The 16,671-nt window shown below is 42.9% G+C and overlaps 1 protein-coding gene across 8 annotated transcripts in view; it reads right to left on the reverse strand.

Moving 5' to 3' along the window:
• FOXP1 (forkhead box P1) overlaps window positions 1-16,671 on the reverse strand; it is a 465,483-nt gene that overhangs the window by 271,027 nt on the left and 177,785 nt on the right. The window lies entirely within an intron of this gene.

Genomic DNA, 16,671 nt, shown 5'->3' on the forward strand with positions numbered 1-16,671 from the left:
TGCAAATGGTCTGGCAAAAGTTTGGGTCAAGAGGCTTAAAACTGGGGAACGCTTACAAAGGAAGGGCAAGACTTTTAGCTCCAACAAATGAGGATGGACACAGCCAATTACTCTGCTTTAATACGCTTCCATTTGCCCAGGAAGTAGCCTGCAGGAGAGTCAAGAAGCTTGAACTATTTTTAGGACCATGACCCTTTTAAAAACACAGAGCTAAATTCGGTCCTCAGTTACACCCACTCAACTCCCACTGGCTTCAGCGGGAGCCACAGGGAGAACCCGCTCAAGATGTCGAAGAGCTTACTTATGCTTTTGCATTCCTTGGTTCAAATGGAATGAGAATGACAGTTTACTGGCTGAGGCTGGCTTTCGAAAGCCACCCAGCGGGTCTCCTCCCTCCAGGGGGGGTGCAAAAGGCAGGGTCTTACATTCCAAGGACATGGCTGCCACACAACTGGATAAAACTTGTGTTTATTTGACGATCTGTGCAGGGGAGGGGAGGCGGTGGGGGGGGGGGGGTGGGGGTGAGAGGAAGAAGATCCTTTGGAAAATGGTAGTCAGTCTATCTTGGAATGGTTTAAAATTATAATCTCATCTATAAAAGCCCAGATTGGAAGAATTGTATTATGTGGGCTAAATTAAACTTTTGCCTCCAACTAGCATGGGGCAATTACAATAAGGGATCACGTGAAGTTCACTGCTGTTGAATGCAACACGATTTGTGACCATCAACTACAGTAGAGTGGGGGAAGGGGGGGCGGGGGGGGGAAGCATCATTTATAAATAATAGGTCCCAAGTCTGACTTGGGGGTGAGTGGAGAGCATTTGGCATCTCAAATTACTTTAACTGGGGGCCTTCATATCCCATGGAAAGGACACTTTGTCCCCCTCCACCGTCTCTAATCCTCCCTTCTTAAAGGAACACTCAGCAAGATAATGAATCCTTTAAATGTTACATCTTCTGTCGTGCATTATTGTGGTGCAGAAACTCTTCACATCAAACAGTCATCAGGACTATTACAAAGTGGGCTTATAAGAGAGGGGCTGAAAAGGAGCTGTGTGAAAAGAAGTGGAAAATTAAAGCTGAAGCAGTCGAAGAAAGGGCTTAATTTACTGGCATGTACAGTATGCAAATGAGATTACTCTCAGCTTAACTGCATCATTTATGTCCATAATAACGGCATCATCATTACAGGGCTCAAATTAAATTACACCATAATTAGCATATCAAAGTGATTGGTTAAAGTTTAAAACAAATACCCAATTTTGTTAATGAACAGCTGTAATTGTCATGTACACTTCAGTGAAAACTCTCTAAACAAATATATGTTTTAGAAGGGAGGAAGACTTTTTTTTTTTTTTTTTTCAAGCAGACAGGTCTGTAGCAGAGGTAAATTACCTAAAAAAGAATGACATGGACTATTCTATTAATGTTAATATATGCTGATCATTTTCAGGTAATAAAGCATTCTATCAAAACAAGGCTTCACTTATATTTAGACACCTTCCCTGCTCCTGAATGTGACAAACCACCAGAACCCAGTTTCCACTTGCCGCAATGATGGCAACGCAGGGGTGACCTGTCTCGAACAAGCAAAGGACATGTTCAATAACATGCTATTATGAAACCTCCATACTTATTGAAAAGACGTCCATGCTCAAATCGCGCCCACTCAAAGCTGATTTTCTCCGCATTCCAGCCGAAAGAGGGAAGAGTGACAGAGCCAGAGAACTTTCGGAATTTACGGGGTAGACCAGAATGCTCCTAAGTTGATGACCCTACAACATGTTAGACAGCCTCCAATTCAGGCTCCCCTCCCGGAATCAGAGCGGACCTACATAGCAGTCCCAAACATGCAGCTGCACTAGGGAAGTTTTCGCTCTTCCGTCATTAAAATAAATCAGGAGGCACAACTAGCTGCTCTGTCAGTGTTGGCTAGAGCCAGCATGCACACGCGTTTTAGATATGCAAAACCAGACACGGATAATAAGCTTGTTTTCAAACCTTTTTGTTATAATCATTTAATGTCTGAAGAGTTTCTACACAAGAATCAATAATCTCGAGGCTCACGTGCAAAAAAAGCTCTCCGCCTAAGATTCTCCCCATTTCTTACCAACGCACCCCATATGTTCTCTGCTATATCTGTGAGGGTAACCATCCACTGTGATATACAGCAACGCAAGCCAAAATATATTTTTCCCAAAAAGAAAAAAAAAAAAAAACGCACTTTCAAATAGACTTAACAAGCAAATTGAATGTCTTATTAAAATCGTATTATCTAAACAGTGTTCAAAAATTTAAAGAAAGTAGCTTTTCATTTTATTCATCGAGGAATCCATTAAAGCTTAGGCTCTGAAGTAGTATGTAAATTATGTGCCTTTCAAGGTAGAGCTAGGGCAAATTCACTCCATCAACTAATGATGAACCTCATTATGTGCAGGGAGGATTTCATAATGAGGAAAGAGCCACCCGCCATTCCATGTTCTAACATAAATCCCTGTAAAATTTGAATATCTCCCCGTCTAATTAAAGGCTACTAATTCCAATCACCCCCTCCATGGCCCCAAAGTAAAAATAAACCTCTTTAAAAGCACAGACTACAGTTATATTTCTAAAGCAGCACTCGATTCTGTTTGGACTCAGAACCTTCCACTCAGATATGTTTTGCGACAAGCATAATTAGCAGCTTTCTAAGATACAAACTTTGAGGCTGTTCGAGCTCATTTTGGTTAAATACACTGGATTTCTATTTTTCAGAGAGCTTCACCTTGACGGGGCTACAGTGCATGCACAGAAATGATCCACAGCCAAGAAACCAACAGGAATGTGCGAGCGTCGTAATAACGTAAAATAAAATTCTTACACTAGAGTTCCAGGCTGAAGCTGAGATGTTCAGAAAAAAAAAAAAAAAAAAAAAAAAAAAAACCCAAAAAACCAAAAACAAAAGAAACGCGCGTTGTGGCATGAACCCGAGATTACATTTGGATGGGGATGTATTCAGACCTGCTTGGGAACAACATACTCGATTCTGGAACACAACTGCTTACTTTTAATGCGGTTTGAACTAATGAACAAGTACAGCCCAGCGTGTCACAAGCCATAGAGCTATTCCCTCTTGTAATCACTGACTTTGATTTTTTTTTTTTAACCGAACACTACAGAACGCAAACCCAACGTTGCCAAACATATTTATTATGATTAATAGCCTGTAATATCTCTCACTAAGGCTTAATTTGCTCTTTTTTTCAATTATGAATCTGCACTACTCTATTCCAGTCCCCTTGGCAGGTAGAGATGAATTTCTTGTGGTCTTTACTCTTTGTATTGAACTGCCACCCAGCAAGGCACAATTAGTTAAAAACAGCAAATCTCCACCTTGACTCTATCAGAGCACCAGATTAGGTGAAATAAGAGAACCCAAATCAGTGAGAAACATGTGAAGGTGTCCAGGGAATTAAAAGCAATTAGACCAAAGGAAAAAGGAAGAGTCCATACGCTGGTCACCCACTAACTCACACCTTTACATTAGAATTCAATTAAAAAAAAAAAAAAAAAAAAAAAAAGACAAAGAAAAAAATATCCTGGATCCTCTATTTAATTTTGATAAACTGAATACACAGAATCCAATAAGGAAATCTTATCTGCTGTCGTCAATTCCACTGTCCCCCCAAAAGTCTGAACCCCAGTTTGGTAATGCCATTTACACACCAGCGTGACACCAGGTGTAGCATTTCAGGAGCTAACGAGTCCATTCTACTAGAGATGCTGCTGCTTTCTAAGTTGCATAAAAATAAACTCCACTCCATAAAAGCTGCCACAGTGCGTGCTCTCTCATCCCTGGGCTCCAGGCGTGATCTACACCACCACCCCCCCTGCCTTTTAGGTCAGCCACTCATGCATTAGGAAGACATCCCTCCCAAAATAACTCGGCCCTCCCCCAAAGCACAGAGTTGAGCAGCCTACCTTTGTTCTGGAGTTGCAGATAATAACAGGCAAGCCTCAAGACCATGAGGATTTGGAAAAGATCAGGAGAGTTGAAGAAAAAGAAGAAGGAAAAGAAATACTCCAAGTAGAGAAGAATTGGAAGAAACAACAGGAAAACCCTTCTAATGAACTGTAGTGGCTGCCACAGGATCGGGGGTGTCTTCACCAGTGTTTACACCAGTGAGTACACCCCTGTTCCATCTCATCCACAACTGGTGGCATCCCCCCCCCCCCCGAATCTATGCATGACAATTAAAAGCAACTGCACCTCTCCGTTTGGGAGGGGGACCACAAAAGACCTCCGCAATATTTCTTTACAATGTCTATATCACTGATGAGCATTAGTTTGAGTGACAAAGGTCCCGGGCTAAATCAACATTCTTACCTTAATGTTCCTAGTAAAAGGCTCCAGGAAACATAACTCATGAGACATGTATGCAAAGATGTGTCTCAAGGAATTAATCCAGAGCCCGCAGATGAAGGGGGGGGGGTGGGTGGGAAATTTTTTGAAAAAGGAAAAAAGGAGAAAAGAAAAAGCAATGGCTTATTTCCAAACAAACGCAGCTCAGCCCGGGCAGCGATGGCATAAGAACAGGTTTGCATATACAGAGCTCAGTGGCAGAAACGAGAGTTCTGTAGGATTTATTTGACACTTATTTTCCGGAAAGCCTTTTGTGGAGTTGTACGGTTTGTTTCTTATTGTCTGAGAGGCAGTTAGGAGCTTTCTCCCGGAGGGGGCCCCTCAACCCCTGGGCTTGGCTGCCTCTGACAGGGAGGTAACCATATTAGGATGTGTATGGTAAAGTAAACAATAACATAGTTGCAATGAAATGGAATTTTTTTTCCAAGCTAATGGTGTTGGGGTCAGTCTGTCTTTTTAGCCATTCCCACTAATTTTGTTTCCTAGTTCAAACAGGCCCTCCTCCTCCTTTTTTTTTTTTAAGTGCTAGCTGTTTCCAAATATCTGACTGTAAATTTGCTGAGAATGTTTGCAATGTAAGAAAAAGCTTTTAACATCCAAATAAAGATCCTGCCAGTTTAATCATTAAAGGGGATGTGAATTTTCAAACCCTTGCTAAGATCCAACTCTCCCCTACTTTCCTCCCCCCCCACCCCCACCTCGATATCTCCCTGAAGGTTAAAATTACTTGGTCATTTAAAAGTACCTTCTAAATAAATCAGATTTTTAAAGAAAGAGACTGTTACCTTCATAAAAATTCCACATTCACATACGGTGTCACTGAGTGAAGAGTCTTAACCGTTCATGCGCCTGAAAATTTATTACCTGAAATTTCTAGGATGGTTACTTTTACATGATAAAGCTCCTTCCCACCTCCTCCAACCCTCGGTTTCCCCCCCCCCAACCCCACCCCGCCCGGAAGGAAAAAGTAAGCATAAAACACTGTTGTCAAGTCGGCCTCTAGAAATTAGCTAACCAAACAAAAAATATTAAGAATGAGTTCTCAAGATGTTGCATATTTAGGAAAAGTTCTGCAGGTCCAAAGACAACAATAAAAAGTAGGGCTGCTTTCTGCCCACTGTCACTCAGTAGATTTCCCGCCGAAGCAGCGAGGGAAGCATCCCCGTCCAAGGTCAGGGCCGGCGGAGGAGGGCAGCGGCGCGACTGAGGAGCACGGAGGGTGGGTGCTGGGGGACAGCCGGCCAGCTGCCAGGCAGCCCAGGGCAGAGCGAGCTCCCATGTCTTGGTCCCGTAGGTGACGGCCCTGCGTGGCTGCTCCTGAAAGCACTTTCCCGGAGAGATCTGCCCAAATGCGGGTGTTTAAGTAGCGGCCAGCCCCTCGGTGTGCAAGGAGGGGTTAGAGGCACAGCACTGCTGCCCGTGAGGACCCCAGAAACCACCCCCGCCCCAGGCACAGAGGCAAAACACGTGGCGAGAGCGACAGGGCACAGGCAGGGGAAGAAATGATACATGCAATTAAGAACGAAGCCAGGCCGATGGAGCAAACACAATACACGTGGCCCTGGTGCAACTTCCAGAGCTCAGAAAAAGAGCGCCTCCCCAGCCCGGAACCCCTGGGCGGGCCTCTGCATGGCCTCGCTGCTTATCAGATCCGTATCACACAGAAACCTAAAACCCCTGCAACTCATGTTTTATTAAAACATGTTTAGCATTCTTCTTAAAGATAGGTTTTAACCCCAAATACCCATGAAATTAAATCTCCTATGCCACTTATCTGCACTGCCGGGCAAAAACTAAAGTTGAGCTAAACAGAGAGATAGCAAAATCAATAAATCACACCAAACAAGTAGCAGTTCAAAAGTTCAAAGATATGATGGCCAGTTCACTGTGTCTTAGCACTCACCCAATAATAACTGGTCTCCGTCACTCCGCACAGTATAGACAATTTCATGGCATCATTTTCATTAGCCTGTCTCATGGAAAATTGCTAGCTATTTATGTATACGCTAAAATAAATTAGCCATTTCATCGAGCAGTGTGATTCTTATAAAATACATTAACACAATACTCGATTTTCCAGTTGGAGTAAATAAATAAATCAATAAATTCAATACAGGGTGATTCTTTTATTGTGGCGCTCTAGCTCTCAGCATAAGTGTTTTTATTGGGTTTATTTGTTTCAATAAAAATTGAAATGGGCCAGTGATCTCAGTGCATCTTAGAAAAAAAAAAATCTATCCAATATTTGGGAAAGTATTGCGTAGAACGCTCAAACTTAGAATTGTATTCAAAAATCATCTTCACGATAATTATGATTCCACAACCTCATTCTGATGGGGATTTCACAAAGGGAAAGGCAGAATCTGCCAGGTGCTTCACTCTTGTCGCGTTTCTGTGCCAGAGACCCGAGTCTGGGGGTGAGGCTTCTGAAAGACAGCAGCCCCTCGCTGTGCTGCGACCTTATGCCTCAGACGTGCCTCTTCCCTGGACAGGGAGAAAGGACCGAGGGGCAACTGCCAGATGGCCTCTTCTGTCACACCTTACGGAACGCCATTGATTGTGGCTCAGAGAAGGCCATTTACTCCAACCCCTGGGGGAAAGACTGGGGTATCATGATTGCAAGAGAGAAGAGAGAGGTGTGCTGATGCTGTAAATAAACTCAGGCCAAAGGCCTGCCAGCAGCTCCCGAGGCGAAACGGAGAACACAGCAAGCAGGGGATTTTTCCTGGGTCACCAGTGCAACTGAAATCAAAGGAGGAGCAGGGGAGTGGATATCTGTTGTTTATGCCTGCCCAACATCCACGCTCCTTTTCCTCTGATAACACCAGCTGCATTTTTCTTTAGGGGAAGTGCCCCATACCCTCTGGCTGGTGAGCCACAGTCCTGGGATGCATCTCCCAGCTCCAGAGGTGGAGCCATAAACCAAAGTCTGACCAATCAGTGCCATCTGCTCTACTGGCCGCCCTGATTGGCTGACGGATGGACAGGTCCCAAATCGGAATGGCACTCCACTCCTAGTATTCTGCAGGAACTACTCAGAGAGGGAGACTGTCCTTCTGCTGGGCTTTTGAGAGCTTTGAGAGCACAGACTGGGCTCGTCCCCACAAAAAAAGAGAGCTGGCTGAAAGAGGTCAGGACACAGCAAATCAGGGATGAGCCCAAGAGCAGGACAGATTCCTAACAGTACCGGTGGAGGACCATCCTACGCCTGGACTTACCCATTACGTGAGCCAATGAACTTCCCTTATTTGCCCAGCCAGCCGGAGTTGGTGCTGGGTTATTTGCAACCAAGAGGTGCAATACAGGATGTCAAACTAGACAGGTGTTCCATGTGTAGTTCTTCAACTCTACCATATGTATTAGCCCCGATGAGAAAGCAAACCAACTAAAAACACACTAACCGACAAACTCCCACAGCTATTACTCAAAATCTGTAGACCTCACCTATCTATGTATCCTGATCATCGGCCATGTTCTCTTCTCTGCTATCACTGAAAAGAAAGAGCTGGAAGAATGAGTGATGACCCATAGTCAAAAGGACCGCCAGACGAGCTGAAAGCAAACTAAACTAGAGATCTAAAATAAATCCAGTGTGAGGTCTAATAAAGACTTAATATCTCTACGCCCCTGGTGCTGGTGGTTCCGGTCAGCAATGGACCAACAAATCAGTTTTGGTAAACAGCCAGTTGGCTTACACAACAGGCCTTGTGTCTTCTGACCAGACTCATGAACAAGGGATGAAGATCTGACTCTTTCATTCTCTGATAAAAGCTGTATTGAGGTACAGAGGTGGGATCGAGCAGTCCTTAGTCTCTGATGGCAAACACCAGTGAGGAGGCAGAGAAGGGGAAAAAGGCCTGTGTGGGTCCTTAAAAACAGGCCAACACAAACTTGCCAGCCCAACACTCTTTCTGAGTCCCTTCTGCAGATCCACTGACACTCATAAAAATGTCTACCGGTTGACCAGATGCTCTTACCTGCAGCCTACCAAAGTTTCAACCTGCTGGGCAAAGTGTAAAACTATTCTAGGAGACACAAATATTCTAATATGGCATGGGGTATAGCTAACATTCGCTGCATCATACTGATAGAAGGGAATGTGGACAAATTCAAACGTCATCCTTGAGTTTTACTCCTATATTGGTTCTCTAATCACTATAAAAACTACCATTTACCAATTCTCTAACTGAAGTAGAACACACTGTAATTGGCATGGAATTCTTACAATACTTTTCCCATTTCACAGATATGGCAAACTCAGACTCAGGTTAAGTGACTTATGAAAGGTCACAAAGTGAGCAATGAACAGAGCGAGGTTTCAGTGTCGATTGGCTGGCATGCAAAACCCACGGTTGGCTTTAGCCCTGTCACCTTCCTTTCCTTCCTTCCTTCTCAGGAATTCAGTTTTTCATTATAATATGTCATTAATTCTTAAATCTCCAATATCTAACACCAACTAACTGGGAAAAACACACAAATTTCACAAAATTTATATATATTCACAAAATTTACTACATTCTATGAAGGAAAACAGACATGAACCAAGGATGAGAAAAAAATGGCAGGGTCCTGGGGAACCTATTTAAACAGAGTGAACAGGAATGTCCTTAGAGTAAGTGACATTTAAGCTGGGGTGGAGAGGGTGAGGCCCTGCCAGACTGCTTGGCTTTTAGCCCTGGCTCCAGCCCAGCCAGATTGGCAAACCAGGGCCCTGATTTCCTCCATGGGCAGGAAAGGACCCCAAATCAATACAGCCAGGCTTTCTCAGGAGTCGTAACCATAGCAACACAAACAATTAAAAAATAAAACAATAATAGAAGCTACCGATGACTTTATTCTTAATATGCTGGAGACTGTACTAATCACTTGACATGTATTTTCTCATTTCATCTTTAAAATAACCCTATAAGACACACAATCATCACCTCCATTGGTACCCAAAATCTCAGAGAAGTTAAGTAACCTGCTCTTAGCCACACAGCAGATAAGTGGGAGCCTACACCTGAGCCCAGCTCTGGACAGAACACCTGATTCTGGTACCCCACACTGGCATTCACCTGCAATGGTCAGTGTGAGCCTTGGTTGCTTACACTAATGTCCTGGCTAATGACAAAGGCCTGGAGTGGAATATCACCCACCCCAAGACATTATGATTTAGATGGTCAGCTCCACTCAGTTTGCAGGAAGAGGGAGAGTGAAGAGGGAGAAAGCAGAGGAAGAGGGGGGACCAATCCCATGGCCCCCTTATTTCTCCCAACCCAGCTATAGTAGTGTTAACTAGACTCCCCTGGTGGCTTTATGGATCCTTCCCTGCCTGTGATTAGGACTATGGGATTTGGGACAAGGCTTTTCGAGGCATCGCCTCAAGTTTTAACCCTACTACCTGTCAATATTGTATCAATACACAGGTTACCTGCAGTCTTGGGAGCAGAAGTCACTTTAAACTTCTAGATGAGGAGCTGTGGGCCATCAGAGTCCCCCCACCCTGAAGGGTAGACTTTCTGAACCTCAGCACTACTGACAGGTTGGGCCAATAACCCTTCACTGTGGAAGCTGTTCTGTGCACTGCAGGGTGTCTAACAGCATTCCTAGGTAGCATCACCACCACCCCAGTTGTGACAGTAAAAAATGCCACCAGGGGCACGTGGGTGGCTCAGTCGGTTAAGCGTCCGACTTTGACTCCGGTCATGATCTCCCGGTTCGTGGGTTCGAGCCCTGCGTCGGGCTCTGTGCTGACAGCTCAGAGCCTGGGGCCTGCTTCGGACTCTGTGTCTCCCTCTCTCTCTGCCCCTCTTCCCCCCTCGCACTCTGTCTCTGTTTATCTCTCTCAAAAATAAACATAAAATAAATTTTTAAAAGATGCCTCCAGATATTGCCAAACAGTCTCTGGTGGAGAAAATCACTTCTGGACGAGACCCGCACATCTAGAGAAACTCTCCCCGATAGGACTTTCTGTGGACAACTTACACTGTCCAACAGAGTAACCGCCGGGCACTTGAGTCTACCTAGCACTTGGGAATATGGCTAGTACGTTGCGGAACGAGACTCTTAAATTTATGTAATTTTAATTAATTTAAATTTAAATAGCCACATACATCTAAGGGCTACTACGTCCTGGACTGTGTGCAGTTTTAGAAGTGTCGCAACTTTTCCATATTCATGAGAATCCGATCCTCGGCAGATGGGTATTTGGTTCCCGGTTTGAAGATTCTATATATTAATTAAAATTTTTATTTTATTTTCAGTGGAAACGGTTTTGGTCCTGACTTCTTAAAAACCCCATGCTTATGGTGAATCTTCTCATTTTTCTAAAAACTTCCATCTAATGTTTGTACAAATTCGAATCACAGGTTTGATTAGAATTGCAGACTTATTTAGTTGACTGATTCAGGCAAGAGATGTATACTTGCGGGCTAAAAATAGGTGCATTCTTTAAGAAGCCAGTAGCAAAGTAATCTTTTTCCCTGTTGGCAAAACATATTTGCTTCTCCCTTTAGGCCATGCTGCCAGTAAACTGGGTCTTCGGGGACGTCAGCTATCCTGGAGAAAGTGCTCTGCTCTACCAACTCTAATCACCCAAGCCATCTGGAAAAAGAGTGACATTATGGAAGATTTCTTACACAGTAAGATCCCTCCAGTCTGTCTCTCCCCTGAAAACTCCCAACTACACATATTCAGGTGGAACTTTTCCCTGTAGCTCAAAGTGTGATGAATTTTTCAGCTTAGGGAGAAAGATGAGTATTGATGTAACAAAGTGACGGTAAAACCAGCCGTACGACATTATAAATACATCACAGCTGTCAGGATGTTTCTTTCACAATGGGCAAATACAGAAGCACAGAATATTTTCGGGGTGGGAGAGGGTAGTCATACCCAACACCGTGTGCAGAGTGTGAAACATCCAGAGCTACAGCTCTGAGCAGGAAGCTGAGCCATCTCCAAAGCATTTCTTGGGTGACATACAGAAAGCCAGAGATGGTATAAAGCCTAATGATGAATAAAGTAAACAAAGCGGGTTTGGCTTAATCATCATCTCTAAATACCAAGAAATTTCAGCTTCAGCAGTAATGTAGGAATCGAAAACTACATTGTCATTCTAAACAATACCAAAAAAAAATTTTTTTTTAAATACCTAAAATAACAACTTCATACCCTTTGCCAGGCACAACCTAGATTTTGAAGTTGATCTTAGCTGGTCAAGTATCAAATGTCACTCCACATGTAGATACTATTCAACAGTCATTCCCAACTTCTCCACCACCCCGTCGCCCTACTCCTCAAGCTGAAAAAAAAAAAAAAAAAAAAAAAAAAGACAGAGAGAGAGAGAAAGGGGGAGAGAGAGAGAGAGAGAGGTGGTCCCCTTCCCCTTCCCAGCTTGCTCTGCAATTACAGATAGACATCTAACTTAGCTCTGGCCAAAATATATAAGGGATATAAGATATAAGCTATTTTTCCTCCTTGATTGGAGGAAAATCATACAAAGCTTTCTATCTCTCCCTCTCTCTGCCTTGGCCCCTTCTCCCACTTTTGTGCCTATGAATGTGACTTTGTAGGCAGATGATGCCTGGAGCTGTAGCAGCCATCTTGTGGCCACGAGGAAAAAGCTAAAAGAATCACAGCAAAGCCAACCCAGCAGTCAGATATTATTCAGGTGCTGAACCACTCTTGAAACTGACTACCTTTGGTCTTCTGGGCAAGTAAATGATTAATATCCTTATGTTTTCAGCCACTACTAATGAGGTTTTCTGTTACTAACAGGTGAACACACGCTAATTGACATATCTTAGGTCCTGGAGAAAAATCACTTCCTTAAGGGAACTTGAGTAATCAACGTGTAATTAGCCAATCCTCCTGGCATGGAAGATGGCTCCCTTGTCACTTGAGAACTTATCACTAAAGAAAATTATTCTTAGTCTTTAGAGGCTCCCTGAAGAAAAACACCACCCCTTCACACCTACTGTGTGTGAATTCTGTGCAAGGCTTTTACTCAAGTGATTTGCTTATACAACCTAGTCTAGTCTTCCAACAACTCTGTGGGGGAGGTACTATAATTTATCCAAATTTTTGAGGAGAAGAAACAGAAGCAAAGAGAGGTAAAACAGAATGTCCCAGGCCAAGAGCTGTTAATGGAAAACCTGGTCGCACAGTGGGTCAATGGTTATATGCATGGCCCCGGCTATAAAACGTGGAAAACTGCAACCAAGTGATAAACATTTCATGTTCTAAGACATAATGGAAGAAGCCTGGGCTCAGAGCACAGGACACCCAGTCACATGAGCTGTGCCTGGTAACCGAAGACAGGATTCTGTGTCTCATTCTCAAGAGCTATGGATGCTCCCATTCAGGTGACAGTCACCATCACAAGTAGGCACAGATGTCGCTTTAGCGTTGCCTGTCTCCGCACCCTGGAGGATGGAACAGGGGCAATGCCTGTAGCACCTCGTGCTTGCTGGGTTCCCCTGTGTTTCAACACTAAAGGAACAAAAGAGGTAAATACACTTCCAGGGAAGTTGTAAAAAAAAAAAAAAAAAAGGAAGCACGGGTCAGAAAAAAAATAGCTTCGAAATACTGGAAGGCAAACTGGCGAAATGGATAGGTGCAGCACACCTACGGGTGTGGGGGAGAGGGGAAGCAAGGCGGCATGCAGCTTAGGGTAGTGAAGAACCATCAGCCAGCCTGGCTATACACTTACTGGCTGTGTGACCCTGAGTAACTAGCTCGACTTCTCTGAGCCTGAAGTTTCCCATCCATAATGTGGAAATGAGAGAAGGATCTAACATTTTGGGTTGCAATGGAAGTCCAATAAAATGGTACATGTCAAAGTTCTCACCTAGTACACAGTCAGTGCTCACTAACAGTTACCTATCCTCCCCCTCCACTTGCTCCTCATCAGTGCTGACTGATGATGAATTGCAGAATTACTGCACAGGCCCTAGCCTAGTGCTCGGCATGCACTAGGTACTCAGTAAGTGCTCGTTCCTTGGTTTTCCCATCTCTCTTCCCGCCACAAATAACTCAAAGATGTAATTCTGATATGATGCACCTATCGCAATTTTTAAAAATCTGAACAAATTTATCCCACTAAAATGGTTCTGGGTTTGATGCTATGGTAAATTCATAGACAGACAAAATATCTCTGGACATACGTGTACATGACAGGTATGGTAAATAACAAAGAGAAAACTATGCAGTTAAATATACGTAAATGAACATATATTTTCAAATATTATACATGCAAGGATACCCCTATCCATTTGCTAAATTCTCTGTGTGATGAGGAAAGAGTTAATTTTAATTTTTAAAATATTTCTTAACAGTTCAAATTTTCTGCTATAAAAGTATACTCCTTATAGAAACTGGAGGACGACATAACTTTTCAAAAGATAAAAAAGAGAAGAATGACCCAACTTCTATCCTCTTGAATTGGTTTTCTAACAGTTGCTAATTTGTCAACCATGTAAATGGCAACAAATCTTTAAGAAGTAAGTAATTTTCTGAACATTTAACTAACCTAACCTCCATGCCCTTAATAAGTTACTGTTCACTATTTTTCCCTCCCAACTTCCTCTTCTCACCAGGAATAAATTCTTCCCCCAATTTCAACCCTTTCTTTTTTTCAAAAATATCTCAGGGGACATCTTTAACCTCCTCCCACCCCATTCATGGTGTGACTAAAGTCTACAGATGGGTTGGGAACACAAAAATAAATAACTTATTAAGAGTCATGACCACTGGGCTGGCCTCATTCATGGAGGTTTCGTGGACTGGCGTTTGCTGAAAAGTTTTTCCTTTTTGGTTGACTGGCCTCATAGAGCCCTGTGAATGCCAGGACTTATGATAAGCAACGACATACTTAACTGTTACATATTAATGTTCATGATAATGCAATCTTTCATTTGGGTGATTTAAAAGTCCCTCTAGTCCGACTTACAGTTAGATATACACTGAATGCTTCATCAATCATAACCATTTTTATTCTCCATCTTGTGCAAAATACTAGAGAAGGTGAATTTCAACTACACACTGAAGAGGGCTTTCCTATTAGCCCTGAAAAATTTCTCTCTTGTCATTTATACATTGGATTCCCAGAGTTCCTGCCTAAGCAATCTGTTCACCTGCACCTTTCACTACAGCAGATCTTATCTACAGAGGAAAAGGAAATCCACATTCGTATCTCTTCTACAGGGCCAAATCTTCCTTATCTTACAGAGAGAAGAAAGCACGTCTCAGTTATGGACTAGACAAAACGCCTGGCATCTCAACATGTGAAACGTTTGTGAGCAAGCAGCTTGAGAGGGTCGGGATGACTCAAAACGAAGGTAAAGCAGGATTTAGAAATAATTCGCACCAAGAACCAATGAGCCCCCCACCGTCAAGCAGTAGGCAGTGATCACAGAAAACTCTCATAAATGCACTTGAAAGAGACTACACCTCCTTTCCATTCCTGTAAGGGCTTGTCATAGTTTCAGGGCCAAAATCTTCCCGCAGCTGACCTTGGACCTACAAACCGTGAGGCAAATCAAAATGGAGGAAGGGATCAAATCAGTCACCATGCAAGATGGCAACTCCAATTATCTTCAAAGTTAGAAACCCAACACCTTTTATCGTACCGCTACAGTAGTCCCGTATGCAGCCTACAGCGCCCTCACGTACAACACACAAATCCGTGCAACTATAAACACATAAAAAGCTGTGCCCCAAAATGCTCTGCTTAGGGTACAGGAGAATTAAGACTATCCCTCTAAAAAATTTTTTTAATAAAATCTTATATTCAATATTTAGATTTTGATTTTATGACCTTTCTTCACTTTTATCCTCTTAAATTCTCCCATCTTAACAATCTCCTTTGAGGCTAATAAATTTATGTTTTTATTCCTAGGTCGTTTATAGGTTGATCTCTTGAGGCAAAGAAACATTGAATTATTGGAATTCAGTGTAGAGATGCTTCCAGGGTAAAGGCTCTCTGTTTATTAGCAGAAGAAATGCATTCAACTAATTTGACTTGTAAGTCTGATAAAATCTCCCCGGAAAAACTGATTCTATTATGATGAATAATCCTTTGAGGTGAAAAATGAGAAATATACACACTAGCTTTTATTATATATTAATTCCAACAGGGTCTGAAACGAAACTCAAGTAAGCCATCTTTAAGATGTTGGAAAATGGCAAACTTCCCTGCAAACTACATGCAAGAAGTAATTAAAGTAAATGAACATGAAATTAAACAGCACCCCCATAAAGTCGGATATAAAAGTAAAGATTATTAGAAAAAAAAATCGTCTTCCTCCTCTATATTAATCTCATGAATTGTGCGTTTACTCTATTTCTCTTTTATTATTTGATGATGGGTTTTTAGAGCTTGGGTTTTATTAGGACTTGCTCGAGGAAGGTCTTCAGTAAGAAGCTAACTACAGGTCTGAGTATGTTATTACATCTTTCCCAATGACTTAAATACTAGATGAAGCCATACAAGATAAGGGTGGGCTCATCAAGCTTGCTGCAGAGCAAAGCTGGAAGGCTTCCGGATATCACTGATGACCACGTCAAGATCATCAGAAAGGAGATTTAAAGCTACAGTATATGGGACTTTATTTATAGAGGAAAAACTCTGCACCTCCTTCAATAAACTCTACTATTCATGTAAAATTCAGGGACAGCTGGTATTTGTTGAATTTTGGGGGCTATCCAGAATCCATTCTTAGTTCAATTTCTTTTTGGGGAATTACCACCCTCCCTCGCTGTTCCAGGCAGGGTGGGAATCCTCAAAGTCCCCTGCCCTCTCATAGCCATCAGGTGGCTACGTGATGCCAAGTAGGCGCATCTGATTCATGCAGAGCAGGCTGATGTGAGGATAGAAAAATGTGTGCGGAGGGCTGGTTTTAGCAGTGACAGTGATGAGCTGGTCAAGTCATTCAAGCTGCCTGTATGCGGGAATTGTCCTGCCTCCTATCCATTCCCAAATTTCTGTCCATTCTGGAAGCTACTAGCTATTGCCCCGATGAATTCTTGTAAGTTGGCCAGAGGTGATCTCTGTTGCTTGAAATCAAAGAATCAACCGATATGATGGGATGAGCCTGGCTTGACATTGGTTCACAGGAGTAAACTGAGCTCACTCAACCCAAGCTCAGTATAATTCACCTTATGTGATATTGTGCTCTTCTGCTACATTCTGGCCAACAGTCAGTAAAGTCATTAAAGTCCAGTGTCCAAATCTGCAAATCGGGAATCTCTCCTTTCCTGGTCTTGACAGCATAGTGCTAGATAGAGA

This window comes from Panthera leo, chromosome A2 (assembly GCF_018350215.1).
Source record: "Panthera leo isolate Ple1 chromosome A2, P.leo_Ple1_pat1.1, whole genome shotgun sequence".
Lineage (NCBI taxonomy): Eukaryota > Metazoa > Chordata > Mammalia > Carnivora > Felidae > Panthera > Panthera leo.